General features: G+C 39.7%; 1 long non-coding RNA gene and 1 pseudogene across 1 annotated transcript; one reads left to right on the top strand and one right to left on the bottom strand.

Moving 5' to 3' along the window:
• The window catches only part of LOC123946204, a 928,361-nt pseudogene that overhangs the window by 498,834 nt on the left and 411,198 nt on the right, over positions 1–18,329 (bottom strand).
• Positions 1,576–18,178, top strand: LOC123951922. The gene is made up of 3 exons (XR_006820536.1): positions 1,576–1,637; positions 12,624–12,768; positions 18,074–18,178. It is a non-coding gene; the product is annotated as an uncharacterized LOC123951922 (long non-coding RNA).

Here is an 18,329-nt window from a genome sequence, read left to right on the forward strand (position 1 = left end):
GGTATGGACTTGCTGAGTCACTATATTATACACCTGAAACTACTATAACACTGTTTGGTAACTCTCCTGGAATTAAAATTAATTTAAAAAAAAAAAATTAAGTTAAATACAAAAACAAAAAATAAAATATGTGTGTAGGGATGCCTGGGTGTCTCACTCATTTGAGCACCTGCCTTCAGCTCAGGTCATGATCCCAGGGTCCTGGGATTGAGCCTCCTTCTCCCTCTGCCTGTTGCTCCCCCTGTTTGTGCTCTCTCTGTCTCTCTCTCTCTCTCTGACAAATAAATAAGATCTTTAATAGAATAAAGTTAGTAAAAAATAAAAAATAAATAAAATGTGTTTGTAATGCAGATACTCAGCACAATCACATTCTCTTAACTTCCCATTTGGGAAATTTCTTACTGACATGTATGAGTTATCACTGTAATTTAAATTTTTATAATCAGATAAACCATATCAATGATTACTGTGGAAATATGAAATTTACAATTCGTGGTCTGATTTTTAAATATCAAAAACAAAAATAAAAGCATTGAGTTGAAAAAGAATCAGAAATTTATCCCTAGATTTAAGGACCAGACATATTGAAAACAGAGCATGCTTACCAGCTATCTACTGAAAACTTTTTTGTTTTTTTTTGTTTGTTTGTTTTTTGTTTTGTCTAACTCAGTGCATTAGTTGTGATAGTTTAGGATGTAGAAACAAATACACTTCCACTTTTATAATGGCTCAAAGGACAGACTTTTAATCAGCTCACACAACAGTCCAATGCTTGTACTCTGCTTCATTGGGCAGCTTTCCTCTGTTCATGATTCAGGTTCTTTCCATCTGTGTCTCCTCTCAGTGGTTAGTTCTTGTGTGTAGACTTAGTTTTGTCACTAGTCATCTGAGCTTAGCATGCACTCAGTGAAGGCTTATTTAAGGAACAAGTGTGCCTATGCTAAATTTTACCTTGGGTTGAAGCTGTATGGAAGGTTGCTCTCTTTAAATAGTTTTTTTTTTTCTTTAATTTCTTCTTTTTTCTTCTCCCCATCCAAGGAGTGGATAAATAAGTTGAGACCCGTTAAAAATTTAGAGAATTTAATGTACTTTGTGATATATCCGTGGAGCTCTTTTCCCATACCAGGGGAAGAGAGGAGGGGGAGAGAAGTGTTAGAGACATGAATTTTATGCATCAGTTTGAAATCATCTCCTTATAAAAGAGCATCGGTAACATGTATCATCCATGCTTATATATGCCTACATGTGTAAGAAAGCTAAAAGAAGACCCAGAGTCTCCTAACCACAGTTGTATCTGCTGAGACTGATGAGGAGGAGTCTGGGAGGAAAAGAGACCTCCATCCAGTGTATAAATATTTATGGTGTTTCAACTTTTATTCTGTCCATATATTGTATCTTGAAATAAAAACAGACTTTTAATGAGAAAAAGAATTACACACAAAAGTTTCTGTTAAGTAATCAGACATTATCTCTCTCTCTCTCTTTTTCTTTTTTTTAACCTAGGGATCCAAGATCACCGACACCTGCACTGAGATGCTAATGTGTGGCATCTTGCTGAAAATTTCTTCTGGAAATATTCAAGAACGGGTGTTTTTTCTTTTTGATAATCTTCTGGTATATTGCAAAAGGAAACACAGGTAAGGTGATAAACAGGTACTACTTCAGAAATAACTTATTAACCTTGGAAAATATTTTTTAAGAAAAAAGAAATTATCAATCTCACAGTTTCAACCTTTTCCTCTGTGCTCCCGGGAACTCAGGATCTCCTCAGTAAAATTCACATACTCTTAGCCTGTTTTCTGATTCTTCTCGTTACCTTCTTGTAAAACCTGACTGAAATGTGATGGTCGTTCAATAACACTACCTTCCCAGGAAGCTTTTGGAGGAAAAAAATTTTTTCTGTTGCTACCCAACATGCCTCAGGCTCTGTAGGAAAGGTGAATATGTCTTCCGTGTTTCCCAGTGCTGTTTCCCAGTCATTTCCTCCCCTTCCTTGGAAATATTTTCCTTGATTGCCCCATCTAGTATAGCCTCCCGGCAATTTTATATCGATACCTAGAAAATTCTTGCTAATAGTTTCTTCATTATTTATTTATTTGTTGCCACCTTTGCTGGATTAGATGGTAAAGTCAATGAGAATACTGGTCTTGCTACTTATTCTGTGCTATTTCCCTAGAGACTGGACCTGCCATGTACCCTGTAATAGACACTCAAGAGGTATTTGTTGAATAAGTGAATAAATGAATGAATAAGTGAATGAATGAAACCCATGCAAGTTCCTGGTATAGCTTAGTTATCATTAGTTTAAGTAATTTAATGTAGCAGTGTTACTGATGTATGTTATTTTTTTTAAAGTAGAGATATAATTTTTTCTTCAGGAGGTACTTAATATATAGGATGTTTCCTTGAACTCCTGGTGAAACGTTTTACAGATTATTTAAGCAAAATAATAAAGCTGAACTTAATTGGGAAATTTCCTGAGCCTTTCTTTACTTCTTCCTAACCATATCTAGGATACTTTATTTTCAGTTGAAAGGTACTAAAAGGCTTCCTGAAATTTAAAGGTGAAACAGATGGGTTGAGGATGCTGGGTTTGCATGAGTGTTTATTCTAGGTTCAGAAATGAGGACAGTGTAACCAAAGATTTTTGGTAACATGAAAATGAGAAACTCAAAAACTGACTGATTTCTGAGGCAAGATTAAGGGAACGTCATTCTTCATCTTTTGAAATGGGATTTCCTAAGTCAATGAACAAGATGTCAAGAGCAAGTTCTCTGAGCTGGCAGCTGTATTGATGACATGGGAGTTCTGCCTCTTGGATTATAGTATCAGAATGCCCTAGCAGGAGACATGAGTGCAAAAATACAGTGATACTGAGAAAGCATAGAACTACCCATGTGTCTTGCTGAAAGGGAACAGGTTAGGGTTAAAGTCAAAAGACAGTTATGGGGTGCCTGGGTGGTGCAGTTGGTTAAGTGTCTAACTCCTGGTTTCGACTCCGGTTATGATCTCAGGTTTGTGAGATTGAGCCCCATATCAGGCTCTGCATCAAATTGGTGTCAGCTTGAGTTTCTCTCTCTCTCACTCTGCCCTTTCCCAATCTTACACATGCTCTCTCTCTTTAAAATAAATAAAGGAGTAATGAATCTTTCAAAAAAAGATAGTTGTTGTTAATCCCTGCCTTAATGAGCTTTTTTTTTTTTTAAAGATGCTTTTTACCACATATGAAAATGAATTGACTATTTTTTTTACTATGCTCTTCTAAATTCTTTGTATTTTGCAGCAAGATTGGGACTCATAGAAATACGTTTCAGGAAGATGTAGAAAAGGCTGTTAATTTTAGTTGTATATAACTCATTAAGATATTATAACGTGCTTCAAGTTGTTTAGGTACAATTGTTTTTATCCAGCTTTATGGAGGACTAGTTGACAAGTAACATTGTAATATATTTTAATTGTACTACATGATGATTTGATATACATCATGAAAGGATTTTACCTATGAAGTCAATTAAGACATCCATCTAGGTGCAGTTATTAAAGGCATCCATTTGAGAATGAGTTTTTTTTTATTACAATTGATCTCATACATGCCTGCTTTCAAGTGCAAAGCTTTTGCAAGATTAGCCATGTACAGTGATGATATCATTTATGGTCTTATGACTTTCCTTTTTAAATTGGTAAACAACAGAAAAGATTTTGTAAAATTAAAATCCTGAAGGTTTTTTTTTTTTTTTTTTTTTTTGAGAGAGAGAGAGATAGTGAGCAGCAGGAGGGGCAAAGGGAGAGGGAGAGAAGCAGACTCTCCCCGTTGAAGTGCAGAGCCTGACATGGGGCTTAGTCCCAGGACCCTGAGATCATGACCTGAGCCAACATCAAGAGTTGGACGCTTAACTGACTGAACCATCCAGGTGCCCCTAAAATCCTAGTTTTTGAGCAAATATCCTTAATGGGTATATAATATGGACAAAATGCATAGTGACTAGAAATGGAAATACTGCATAAAAATGATTGTCTATTCACTTCCCGAATTGAAGTAGTAAGAAGATACCATCTAGTCCCTTCATTTTAGGATACTTCATCCCCTTAACCAAGTACTATTGAAGCTCTAAAGATTATTTAGTGAGTATGAGTAAACTGAACCTTTTCCACATTTCCACAATATTTTAACTGCAAAACCTGGGGACTTGATGAATTGAATTCTAGATTTACATTCACAAAAGACAAGAGTGCTGATTCGGAATCTCAGCTCTGGAATTTACTAATGCTATTAATCTCAGGAGAAACTAGTATTAAAAAAAAAATAATGTATAATAGTTAATACATAAAGCATGATATGGCTTAGTTTGGCTTGTTAATGAGCTCTATAAGTATGATAATGTATTTTGCTTTCTGCAATTTATATTTTGTATACAATATAGTTTGTAAATTATTTATCCATATGTATAGGAATAGTTTATTCATTTAACTGTTGCATAATACTCCATTGGTTGAATATTATCACAATTATATTGATAACAACTTAATTACTCACTCTCCCATCAGTGGACTTTAGGTTTTTATTTGTTTTAGTTTTTCTGCCATTATGAATGTTCCTGCAGTGTGTATCTGATGACCACTAAAACAATTAATTAGAAGGGAAATCAGAAAATTGGGATATCAAATATTCTCCATTAAAACATAGAGCAAAATTATTTTCAAAGCAGAAGCTTTTCAGTTGATACACTTTAATAGAACCACCTTCTTTTTTTTTTTTTTTTTAAATATTTTTTTTAAAGTTTTTTTTTTTTTTTTTATTTACTTATTTGACAGAGAGAGATCACAAGTAGGCAGAGAGGCAGGCAGAGAGAGAGGGAAGCAGGCTTGCTGCTGAGCAGAGAGCCCGATGCGGGACTCGATCCCAGGACCCTGAGATCATGACCTGAGCCGAAGGCAGCGGCTTTAACCACTGAGCCACCCAGGCGCCCCAAATAGAACCACCTTCTGAAGGGAACGAAGATCTCTCTTTTTAAGCCAAGTGTTAACAATATTGATCAGACACTTAGTGGAATTTCATACTGAGTGTTACTATCTATGGGTCAAGAGAAATTTAAAAGCCTATACAGAACTCACAAGATCACAAAGCAAATTAATGCTTTGGAAAATAGGACCCAGTGTTAGATTCCACACCATGATTCTTTGCCTGTGAATAAAACTTTTTTAAAAATGATTGAAGTATGATGTATCAACTTACAAGAAACTCTCTTTTGCAAGAGACCACAATAATATGTCCTACCTGGGAGAATAAGCAATTATCTACATACTAAACTTCTCGGCATTCTTCTCTATCCTGGCTTTCTATGATGCCAACTTGCATACTATATGGACTGAATCCCTAATTGGTAGCATTTATTTAGGGTTATTAGCAAAGGACATTTAGAGGTGACTTTCATAATGAACATAGGAGTGCAAGATGGTGAAGGCCTGGGCCGACAAACCCTAATCAGGTTAACTAATCTATTTAATTAGTTTCTTTTAGTAGGGATGAAGGACTAAGTTCTGATGAGGCTTTAGACAGATGACCTAGGAACATAGATTCTCTTTCAAGGAAGGAACTCAGACTGGGACAGCACCTTGTGACCCCTCCTTGCACCTACTCCTCCTGCTTCAGGGCTGATATCTAACTGCAAGGGTGGGGAGGAGAGGGACACTGAAGTTGGTGAATATTTATGCCTTCACTTTTGTCAGATGTGTCTGTACAACAAATGGAACAAATGAGTAATTATTTCAGTATATTAAATTATTAGGCAGACTTTTGTCAATGAGTCAAATGGAATAGTTCAAGTTAATTGAAATCTTTTGAGTGACTAGGTATTCTGAAATCCTGAATCATTTCTTAGAATCTTTCCTCTTTAATGAAAAATCCTGTTGTTAAAATAATCTTTCCTGAATGTTCAGTGATTCAACTACAAACACATTTAGCCACATAATTCATTATTATAAATGTTCCTCTATAAACCTGGATATTTTAACTTCGTGTTACATTTAAAGATTAAAGACCAGTCTTAGACACACTATACCAAAGTTCTGGAATGTTTGAGAGAGGAGGAAGCAGGCTCCCTGCCGAGCAGAGAGCCTAACACGGGGCTCCATCCCAGGACCCTGGGATCATGACCTGAGCTGAAGGCAGAGGCTTTAACCCACTGAACCCCCAGGCGCCCCCATGCTTAAAACTTTTGATGACAAGTTTAAATGTTCCCCCGCCTATTTGAATATATTATAAAAATACTAGGTATTTTTGCATACTCTAGGTATAAGTAAAATACTTTTCTAAGTAAAGGACTCCATCAGACACTGATCACAATGATTTAGCTCAAAACTTGCAGAAGAAATAATTGCGTTTGGAATGAGACTAAGCTTTTAGCTAGTGTGTAACTATTTAAATCTTTTGAAAAATAAACTTGATTACACTCTTACTTATAATGTTTTATAAATTGAATTATATCAGTTATACCTTAGAATACAAAAAAATAATGCAATAATGATATGACATGTAGAAATGTGAAAATTTGTTTGTTTTAATATATCCATGTTATCCATTACTGCTTATGTTGAAGGAAGATGGTAGCCATTGAGTTTGTCTCCAAATTTCTATTCCTCCATTGTCTAGACCCAACTCTCATTTTGGTTAATTCTAATTTAATTATTCTTTGAAGATTCTTTCTGAGATATTAGTTTGAACATGATGCATAAAAAGTATCCAACTTAAGACCTACCTAGGAAAGCTGTTGTACTTTCTGCAGTTAACTTCCTTGGTAATTTTCATAGTATACGCTTAGACATTCATTCGGAAAGTAACAACAGTTCATTTATATTCTTTCTTAAGAACTAATTTATTTGTGTAGTTGGAGAGAGGGCAAAATGGTAACCTTTAGAAAATGTGATCTGTAGTGGTGTTAGGCAAACCACAAATTTCAATACAATGGTCAAATTTGAATTGAATAAGATGGAAATTTTTTATTTTTAAGGTGTTCTTTTTTTAAATTAATTTATTTATTTTTATTTTCTTATTTACAGCATAACAGTGTTCATTGTTTTGGCATCACACCCAGTGCTCCATGCAGTACGTGCCCTCCCCACTACCCACAACCTGGTTCCTCAACCTCCCACCCCACGCCCACCCCCCACCCACCCCCCCCCCCGCCGCCCCTTCATAACCCTCTGGTTGTTTTTCAGAGTCCATAGTCTCTCATGGTTCATCTCCCCTTCCAGTTTCCCTCAACTCCCTCTCCTCTCCATCTCCCCATGTCCTCCATGTTATTTGTTATGCTCCACAAATAAGTGAGACCATATGATACTTGACTCTCTCTGCTTGACTTATTTCGCTCAGCATAATTTCTTCCAGTCCCGTCCATGTTGCTACAAAAGTTGGGTATTCGTCCTTTCTGATGGAGGCATAATACTCCATTGTGTATATGGACCACATCTTCCTTATCCATTCATCCATTGAAGGGCATCTTGGTTCTTTCCACAGTTTGGCGACCGTAGCCATTGCTGCAATAAACATTGGGGTACAGATGGCCCTTCTTTTCACTACATCTGTATCTTTGGGGTAAATACCCAGCAGTGCAATTGCAGGGTCATAGGGAAGCTCTATTTTTAATTTCTTCAGGAATCTCCACACTGTTCTCCAAAGTGGCTGCACTAACTTGCATTCCCACCAACAGTGTAAGAGGGTTCCCCTTTCTCCACATCCTCTCCAGCACACGTTGTTTCCTGTCTTGCTAATTTTGGCCATTCTTACTGGTGTTAGGTGGTATCTCAATGTTGTTTTGATTTGAATCTCCCTGATGGCTAGTGATGATGAACATTTTTTCATGTGTCTGATAGCCATTTGTATGTCTTCATTGGAGAAGTGTCTGTTCATATCTTCTGCCCATTTTTTGATATGATTATCTGTTTTTTGTGTGTTGAGTTTGAGAAGTTCTTTGTAGATCCTGGATATCAACCTTTTGTCTGTACTGTCATTTGCAAATATCTTCTCCCATTCCGTGGGTTGCCTCTTTGTTTTGTTGACTGTTTCCTTTGCTGTGCAGAATCTTTTGATCTGGATGAAGTCCCAAAAGTTCATTTTTGCTTTTGTTTCCTTGGCCTTTGGAGACATATCTTGAAAGAAGTTGCTGTGGCTGATATCGAAGAAGTTACTGCCTATGTTCTCCTCTAGGATTCTGATAGATTCCTGTCTCACGTTGAGGTCTTTTATCCATTTCAAGTTTATCTTTGTGAACGGTGTAAGAGAATGGTCGAGTTTCATTCTTCTACATATCGCTGTCCAGTTTTCCCAGCACCATTTATTGAAGAGACTGTCTTTTTTCCATTGAATATTTTTTCCTGTTTTGTCGAAGATTATTTGACCATAGAGTTGAGGGTCCATATCTGGGCTCTCCACTCTGTTCCACTGGTCTATGTGTCTGTTTTTATGCGAGTACCACGCTGTCTTGGTGATCACAGCTTTGTAGTAAAGCTTGAAATCGGGTAACGTGTTGCCGCCAGTTTTGTTTTTGTTTTTCAACATTTCCTTAGCAATTTGGGGTCTCTTCTAACTCCATACAAATTTTAGCATTATTTGCTCCAGCTCTTTGAAAAATATCGGTGGAATTTCGATCGGAATGGCATTAAAAGTATAGAATGCTCTAGGCAGTATAGACATTTTAACAATGTTTTTTCTTCCAATCCAAGAGCATTTAACGGTCTTCCATCTTTTTGTGTCTTCTTCAATTTCTTTCATGAGTGTTCTGTAGTTCCTCAAGTACAGGTCCTTTACTTCTTTGGTTCGGTTTATGCCCAGGTATCTTATGGTTCTTGGTGCTATAGTAATGGAATCGATTCTCTAATTTCCCTTTCTGTATTTTCATTGTTAGTGTATAAGAAAGCCACTGATTTCTGTACATTGACTTTGTATCCTGCCATGTTACTGAATTGCTGTATGAGTTCTAGTAGTTTGGGGGTGGAGTCTTTGGGGTTTTCCATATAAAGAATCATGTCATCTGCGAAGAGAGGGAGTTTGACTTCTTCCTTGCCAATTTGGATACCTTTTATTTCTCTTTGTTGTCTGATTGCCGTTGCTAGAACTTCTAATACTATGTTGAACAAGAGTGGTGAGAGTGGGCATCCTTGTCGTGTTCCTGATCTCAACGGGAAGGCTGCGAGCTTTTTCCCATTGAGGATGATATTTGCTGTGGGTCTTTCATAGATAGATTTTATGAAGTTCAGGAATGTTCCCTCTATCCCTATACTTTGAAGCGTTTTCATCAGGAATGGATGCTGGATTTTGTCAAATGCTTTTTCTGCATCAATTGAGAGGACCATGTGGTTCTTCTCTCTTCTCTTATTGATGTGTTCTATCACACTGATTGATTTGCGAATGTTGAACCAACCTTGCAACCCAGGGATGAATCCCACCTGGTCATGGTGGATAATCTTTTGAATGTGCTGCTGGATCCTGTTTGCTAGGATCTTGTTGAGAATCTTTGCATCCATATTCATCAGTGACATTGGTCTGAAATTCTCCTTTTTGGTAGGGTCTTTGCCTGGTTTGGGGATCAGGGTAATGCTGGCTTCATAAAAAGAGTCTGGAAGTTTTCCTTCTGCTTCAATTTTTTGGAACAGCTTCAGGAGAATTGGTGTTATTTCTTCTTTGAAAGTTTGGTAGAATTCCCTAGGGAATCCGTCAGGTCCTGGGCTCTTGTTTTTTGGGAGGTTTTTGATCACTGCTTCAATCTCATTACTAGATATCGGTCTATTCAGGTTGTCAATTTCTTCCTGGTTCAGTTTTGGGAGTTTGTAGCTTTCCAGGAATGCATCCATTTCATCTAGGTTGCTTAGCTTATTGGCATATACCTGTTGGTAATAATTTCTGATGATTGTTTCTATTTCCTTGGTGTTAGTTGTGATCTCTCCTTTTTCATTCATAATTTTATTAATTTGGGCTTTCTCTCTTTTCTTTTGGATTAGTGTGGCCATTGGTTTATCGATCTTATTGATTCTTTCAAAAAACCAGCTTCTATTTTCATTGATATGTTCTACTGTATCTCTCGTTTCTACCTCATTGATCTCTGCTCTAATCTTGATTATTTCCCTTCTTGCATGTGGAGTTGGTTTGATTTGTTGTTGGTTCTCCAGTTCTTTAAGGTATAGAGACAGCTGGTGTATTCTGGATTTTTCAATGTTTTTGAGGGAGGCTTGGATGGCTATGTATTTCCCCCTTAGAACCGCCTTTGCTGTATCCCATAGGTTTTGGACCGAGGTGTCTTCATTCTCATTGGTTTCCATGAATTGTTTAAGTTCATCTTTGATCTGTAACATACAATGGTAAAAATATTAGATTGGCAGCCGACTTATCCCCAGAGACATGGCAGGCCAGAAAGAGCTGGCGTGATATATTCAGAACAGTAAACGAGAAAAACATGCAGCCAAGAATACTCTATCCAGCTAAGCTATCATTGAAAATAGAAGGAGAGATAAAAAGCTTCCAGGAGGGACAGGGTCAAGATGGCCGGGAAGTAGGAGGAGGTGCCATTTCAACCTGTACCCTAAAGTGAGCTGATTACCTACCAAAGAACTCCGACCACCCATGAAATCAGCCTGAGATCAGAATTATACACGTCTGGATCTCTACTGGAGCAGAAGACGCCAGTGGCAGGTAAAGCAGACTGGGAGCATCGGACTGATATCGGAAGATAAACAAAAGGGGGAGGGAGCCACCAGAGGTGACCCATTGGAAAGTAACACCCCAACACGAGAGTGCTCTGCGTCTGGGGACCAGCATTAACTTGGAGTCTGGTTGAAAGCACTCAAAAAACAAACAGCAAAGGATCGCGGTGGGGGGGGGGTAATAGTGGGAACCTGGGCGGTTAGGGTCAGGGACCTAAGTCCCCGGACCCAGTACAGCCTCCCCTGGCGCGGAGCCAGGGAGAGTGCGGCGGAGAAATCAGGTCTCCGTCCCTGAGCCGCCAGTGCGCCTGAATGCCAGCGCGCCTGAGAACGAGTGGGGTCTGGCTCCCGTGAGGGGCTGGGAGCCTGGCCAGACGGCAATCCTGAAACGCTCGAGTCCCACACCCTCCCTTGGGATAGGTGCTCATAGGCGCTAGCCTGGAGCTCTGGCATCCGGAAAAACCAGACATTCCCAGCCCGGGACAGCGGGAAAATCTCAGTGCACGATCTCTGCTCGGAACCTCTCTGGCGGTCTGGAGCTGCCTAGACAGCCACTGCTGCCCTGGGTTTGGGCACAAGGAGGAGCTCTTTAAGGTGTTCTTTAGTGTGAATTGATTTTCTTAAGGAAATATTTCAGCTGTCATTTTCAATATAAATATTTTAGACCATTTAAAGGTATTAAACTCGTTGTTTTTTAAATTAAACTTTGCTTATACTTTCAATGCCATTCCAATCAAAATTCCACCGATATTTTTCAAAGAGCTAGAGCAAATAATGCTAAAATTTGTATGGAGTCAGAAGAGACCCCGAATTGCTAAGGAAATGTTGAAAAACAAAAACAAACTGGCGGCATCACGTTACCCGATTTCAAGCTTTACTACAAAGCTGTGATCACCAAGACAGCGTGGTACTGGCATAAAAACAGACACATAGACCAGTGGAACAGAGTGGAGAGCCCAGATATGGACCCTCAACTCTATGGTCAAATAATCTTCGACAAAACAGGAAAAAATATTCAATGGAAAAAAGACAGTCTCTTCAATAAATGGTGCTGGGAAAACTGGACAGCAATATGTAGAAGAATGAAACTCGACCATTCTCTTACACCGTACACAAAGATAAACTCGAAATGGATAAAAGACCTCAACGTGAGACAGGAATCTATCAGAATTCTTTAAGTTTTGTTGAATTTAGCAGTCAATTCAGATAGCTTAGCAAATCATTTCAAAGGTAAAATAAATGTTTCATCAAGTTGAACCTTTATTTTTTCAGAATAGCTATGCGTATAGCTAAATCTGAAGTGAAAAAGGAAGGAGGGAAAGAAGGAAGGAAAAAACGAAGAAAGCAAAGCAAGCAGACAAGTATGTTCTGTTAATTTGTTTATGTTAACAGGCTCTATTCTTAATAAAAATTATTCTGTTACTGACAAATGGTAATTCCTCCTCCATTGTAAAAAATAAAAATTCTAGTAAAAAATTTTGTAGTTAGAAGACTGAAAATAAAAATCACACAAATCTTGTGATTTATGTAGGTCCCATGATAAAGCCACCCATTAACTTCCTTTTGACCCCTTCTCTTTCTTTCCCCTATGCTCCAAATTCAGGGTTTTTTTTATGGTTTTATTTATTTATGTGTGTGTGAGAGAGAGAGAGAGAACTAATGCACATGGGGAGGGGCAGAGGGAGAGAGAGAAGCAGACTCCCTGCTAAGCAGGGAGCTCGATTCAGGACTCCATCCCAGGACACTGAGACCATGACCTGAGCCGAAGGCAGGCACTTAACTGACTGAGCTACCCAGGTGCCCTGTGGTAGAGAGCTCTGTATCTGCAACCCCCTGCCCATGCTTGATGTGCAATAAATTTTGGTCTCATGCAGGCAAGAGTGAGTGAGGAGACTTTTTCAGTTACCTGTCCTTGGTTTCCTTCTCGATAGGTTTAAAATTAGGAATGGAGCAAGACACCTGGGTAATGATCTCGGAACAGGGCGAGAAACTCTACAAGATGATGTGCAAACAAGGAAATCTGACCAAAGACAGAAAAAGAAAACTGACCACATTCCTTAAATGCTTCCTTGAAAGGTAAGGTCTATAGTCTGGGTACATGGATTTCTTTCATATTTTCACTATGTCATGTATCAACTACCCTTCCTTCAATGATTTGCTTTTCTTCTATAAAAAAAATATTCCGGGGCATCTGGGTGGCTCAGTGGGTTAAAGCCTCTGCCTTCAGCTCAGGTCATGATCTCAGGGTCCTGGGATCGAGCCCCGCATCGGGCTCTCTGCTCGGCGGGGAGCCTGCTTCCGTCTCTCTCTCTGCGTACTTATCATCTCTGTCTGTCAAATGGATAAATAAATCTTAAAAACATTCCTCTGGGCATTTTTTAATATCTTTTTACTGTCAACATTTCCTGGATGATAGTGAGGTGAAGGAATGGACCTAGTGCCTGCAATCATGGAAGATTTTAGACATCTATCCATCCATCCCTGACGTCAACCATTTCAGATGTATGGTGTTCTGAGGGGGAAGCAGACACTGGGGTCAGGCAGGGCTGGCAGGAAGCAGGTTCACTGAAGGGGGAGGAAGTCTAGCAAGGATGTGAGTACAGGGCCTACAAGTCAGAGAACCAAAGAATGTAAGACACAGAGTCCAAACCCGAGATTCATCAGCACTTTGACAACTGGGCTCATGTTGAAGGACCATCGATGAGGAATCTGAAAAAGAGGGTCCTGCAAGGGGCCTGGCACAGAGCAACAGGCAGAGAGGTTGCCTGGGTATTGAGCATAGACCCACTGTCAGTCCTCTGGGGTCTGCGGCAGCAGCACGTGGGAGTCCCTGCCCGGTGAAGGGTGCAGAACCAAAGGGAAGGGCGGCTGCCTTAAGCCATGCCCCGTGTTGGCTGTTTCCATATATTTCTAATCCTCAGATGCATACTCTGCATTTATAATCTTTATATTTTTTAAAGATTCAGAAACCAGCTCTCAGGGAGTTTACCAGGCCCGCCTTCATACAACCAGTGAATGCCAATGTCAACTCTGTAGAAGCAGACTGGAGTGGTAGTTCAAAGCCCACACTTCGCAGTCAGACTGTCTCCATGCAAATCTGGTCCTACCTCTGGCTAGTTGAGCGATGTGGGAAGTTTAAATGTCTTTTTCCTCTCTAAACTTGAAGATGATCATAGTGCTTACCTGTAATGCCTACCAGAATGTCTTCTCGATAAGTTATGCAGATACCATAAAATAACCATAGGCCACACCGGCTGCCAACCCAGGTAGAAGAATATAAGCCAGGAAACCCTGGCCTGCAGGGCAGCATGGGGCCCCTCCTTCAGGGGCTGGGGTCCTCACAACAGAGCACTCAGCTGCCAGCAAGCTGCTGTTGCTGTCCTTGGTAGGCCCCCAGCCGACAGCTCTTGTGGGAGAGAAACCCACCTCTGGGGCATAACTTCCGGGGTTGTCAGAGGAACATGCCTGTTTATAGGAGTCACTTCAAGCTATAGCTTCTCACCAAGAATGTATTCATATTCCATATAGCCATCAGGAGTCATTTTGGCCATGATCAATGCTGCCTGGTAACCCAGCAGATGCCCTGCCTCCATCAGGTTCCAGGGAAACAGAGCTCCAAGGCTGACCCAGGGTCAAGTTTTCCTAATTAAAGGAGCTGGAGTCTTGTTAACTAAAGAGTTAACACGTGGGTGGAGTGTGGAGAGGGTGGCTGGGTGATGGACATTGGGGAGGGTTTGTGCTCTAATGAGCGCTGTGAAATGTGTAAGCCTGATGATTCACAGACCTGTACCCCTGGGGCAAATGATACATTATATGGTAATAAAAATAATAATAATACTTAAAAAAAAAAAGAGTTAACATGATCTTACACGGCCAAAGTGCTAGTTAGTTACAATGATATGTGAGCGTTCTCCACAGTGCCTGATACACAGGAGAGACTTGGTAAATTTTAGTTTGTTCATTGTGACTTTTTCCATAACAGCACACTAGCTTAGTTACTAGTTACTAATTATAGACCAAGTTTGAGATTGTTTTTGACTGGATCAGGATCCTTTCGCAGATTGTTGATGGGATCTTGTGATTTCTGTAGGTCCCATGATAAAGCCAGCCAGTAACTTCCTTTCTTACCCCTTCTCTTTCCTTCCCCTATGCTCTTAATTAATAGAAGTTCTTACAGTGTGTTCTTTTCCTCATTTTAATTTGGCATATTCAGGAATCTGCTGACATCAGAACAGAGAATGATGCTTTCGCTACATACCAACCAGCTCAACCCATTTGTCAACCACTGACGTTTCATAAGTGCTCAAAATGTGCCATACACTGTGCTGAGCTCCTGACATACATCAGCTCATTTAATCCTGTGACGGCACTGTGGAGTTGATACGCTTTTTTTTCCCCAAGATTTTACTTAATTATTTGCGAGGTGGGGGGAGCAGAGGGAAAGGGACAAGCAGACTCCATGCTGAGTGCAGAGCCCGATTTGGTGCTTGATACCAGGACCCTGAGATCATGACCTGAGCCAAAGGGAGATGCTTAACTGACAGAGCTACCCAGACATCCCTGGAATTGGTATTATTATTTTTGTGCTATTGAAGAAAAAACTGAAGTTTTACTTCTTTTAAAAATTTTCTTTCTTTTGGATGGCTTTAACAACTTCTTCTGCCTTAAAATGTACTTTTTAGACTAGATATCCATTTTTAGAATTCCATGCCCCTCAGTTATTTGACTTTAGCCATAGGTGTTGCCTTTGGTTTTGAAGTAAATGGAAAAGTAATTTCCTGACACCTTGTATAGCTTGGCTTCTCTGACCTCTGTGCAAAGTTGAAACCATTCTAAAATGTATCCATTACTTTATGTAAAATTCAAATGTTATATTTTTATAACATGAGCACAATAAAATATTTTATTATAAAATGTTTCTCTATTTAGTGTTCTTTTACTGATACCACATGGCCCAAAAAACAGTACCAAGCTGGTGCTTTCCTGTGTTATAAAATATCATCCTACTTATCTGTGATGTAGGGCTCCACCCCACACGCCAAAATGGTAAAAGATGTGGTTTGTTCATCCTCCCTGGCCTTTCACAGCCACAGCAGATGGATGTGGTAGACAGTTCTGATGGGTGGTTTTGTGCTGGAATATTCCTTTTTTTAAGATTTTATTTATTTATTTGAGAGAGAGGGAGAATCAGAGAGAGAGAGCACAACAGGCGGGAGGGTCAAAGGGAGAAACAGATGTCTCAGTGAGCAGGGAACCCAATGTGGGGCTCGATTCCCAGACTCCAGGAACATGACCTGAGCCAAAGGCAGATGCTTAAGCGACTAGGCCACCCAGGTCCCTCCACCCCCACCCCCCAGATGACATTTAAATTCAAGAATGAATTTATTAAAAACCGTATTTATTAAAAAAAACAAAAAACGTATTTATTTATTTGTTTATGTATTTTTAAAGGTTTTATTTATTATCTGAGAGGAGAGAGAGAGCACAAGCATCGGGAGGGGCAGAGGGAGTGGGAGCAACAGACTCCCTGCTGAGCAGAGAGCAGGAGGTGTGACTGATCCCAGGACCCCGAGATCATGACCTGAGCCAAAACAACCAACTGAGCTACCCATGTGCCCCACTAAATAACTTCAAAATTTGAAAACAGTATAGTAAAACTATTGGTGTGTACTAATTTTATATTGCTGCAGAATAAATAAATAACAACACACCTAGTGCCTTGAAACAACACCTATTCATTAGCTCATAATTCTTTTTTTTTTCCATTTTATTTATTTTTTCAGCGTAACAGTATTCATTGTTTTTGCACAACACCCAGTGCTCCATGCAAAACGTGCCCTCCCCATTACCCACCACCTGTTCCCCCAACCTCCCACCCCTGACCCTTCAAAACCCTCAGGTTGTTTTTCAGAGTCCATAGTCTCTTATGGTTCGCCTCCCCTTCCAAAAAATTTTTTTTTAATAAACATATAATGTATTTTTATCCCCAGGGGTACAGGTCTGTGAATCGCCAGGTTTACACACTTCACAGCACTCACAATAGCACATACCCTCCCCAGTGTCCATAGCCCCCTCCCCCTCTCCCAATCCCACCTCCCCCCAGCAACCCCCAGTTTGTTTTGTAAGATTAAGAGTCATTTATGGTTTGTCTCCCGTATAGCTCATAATTCTATATGTCAGAAAGAAGTTGAGGGGTAGCAATGCTGGGCTGTCTGCTTAGGGTCTCACAAGGTCGAAATCAAGGTCAACATCGAGTGCTGAACTGCGGCTGGGCCTTATCTTAAGGGTCTGAAGAAAAATTCACTTGCAAGCACATTCAGGTTGTTGACAGAATTCAGTCCCCCGTGATTGTAAGAATAAGCCCTACTTCTGTGCTGGCTGTTGGCCAGGACCACTCTCAGAAGCTGCCTGTGTTCCTTGGTACATGGCCCCTCTATCTTCTAAGGCAGCAGTGAGCAGTGGCTCACTGAATCTTTCTTGTGCTTTTAATTTGTCTCTTACTCTTGTGCCACCAGCCTGAGAAAACTCTCTGCTTCAAAGTGCTCAACTGACTGGGTCAAGCTCACTTGAATAATTTACATCTTTTGAGGTCAACTGACTTGGAATTTTAGTTTCCTATACAAAATTCATCCATACCACTACCCAGATTAAGATTTGGTTACAAAACCAAGGGATGGGATTCTTGATAGTGGGGTAAGAGAACACGTTTAGAATTCCTTCTACCATATGGGGTGTGCAGTTTTTTGGGGTTTGCCTTCTTAGAGTTCAAACACACTGGTTTTCTGTGCCTAGAAAGCCATATTCCAGTCTATCTCTTATATTCAGTCATTATTATTCTGTTTATTTTGTCTGTTTGCTATCTTTAGGATCTTGTTGTATTCTCTTTACAGTTAAAACTACTCTAAGGGCGCCTGGGTGGCTCAGTGGGTTAAGCCGCTGCCTTCAGCTCAGGTCATGATCCTGGGATCGAGTCCCACATCGGGCTCTCTGCTCAGCAGAGAGACTGCTTCCCTTCCTCTCTCTCTGCCTGCCTCTCTTGTGATTTCTCTCTGTCAAAGAAATAAATAAAATCTTTAAAAAAAAACTACTCTAAAAATATCCCTTTGTGTTTATTAGAGGTCTCAGTAAGTTGAATAGGTGTTATATAATAGGGTTTAGGTAAGCATGAATGAATGGACATGAGTTTTCTAGGATAGAGTAAAATTTAAATAATTTGGGGCTTTGCATATGTGAAAAAATGTAAGCTTAAATGCACTGCAAATATTTCTTTATATCTGAGGCTCCTTCCAATGCTGCTTGATGAAAGCATGGTAGAAATAGACTTCTTGGGGAGGAAGGTGTGGGAAAACTCTTTAACTATTTCACTGGATTTCTATTGCAGTGAATTTGTGTCATGGCTCTTGGAAATTGGAGAGATTCACAGGCCTGAGGAAGATGTACACTTTGGACAAGCATTATTAGAAAATGGAATCACCCACCATGGTAATTATTTTGTTAATTACTAAGTTATTCTCTTTGGTCACCAGTTGGAAGCATCTTGATTCTGTTAATCAATCTGGCTTATAGTAAATGTCTACATTATAGGATGCTTATGTATTTTTAACATTTCAAGTACCTAATATATATAGAACTGCAGT

The sequence above is a fragment of the Meles meles genome, chromosome 1, assembly GCF_922984935.1.
Source record: "Meles meles chromosome 1, mMelMel3.1 paternal haplotype, whole genome shotgun sequence".
Lineage (NCBI taxonomy): Eukaryota > Metazoa > Chordata > Mammalia > Carnivora > Mustelidae > Meles > Meles meles.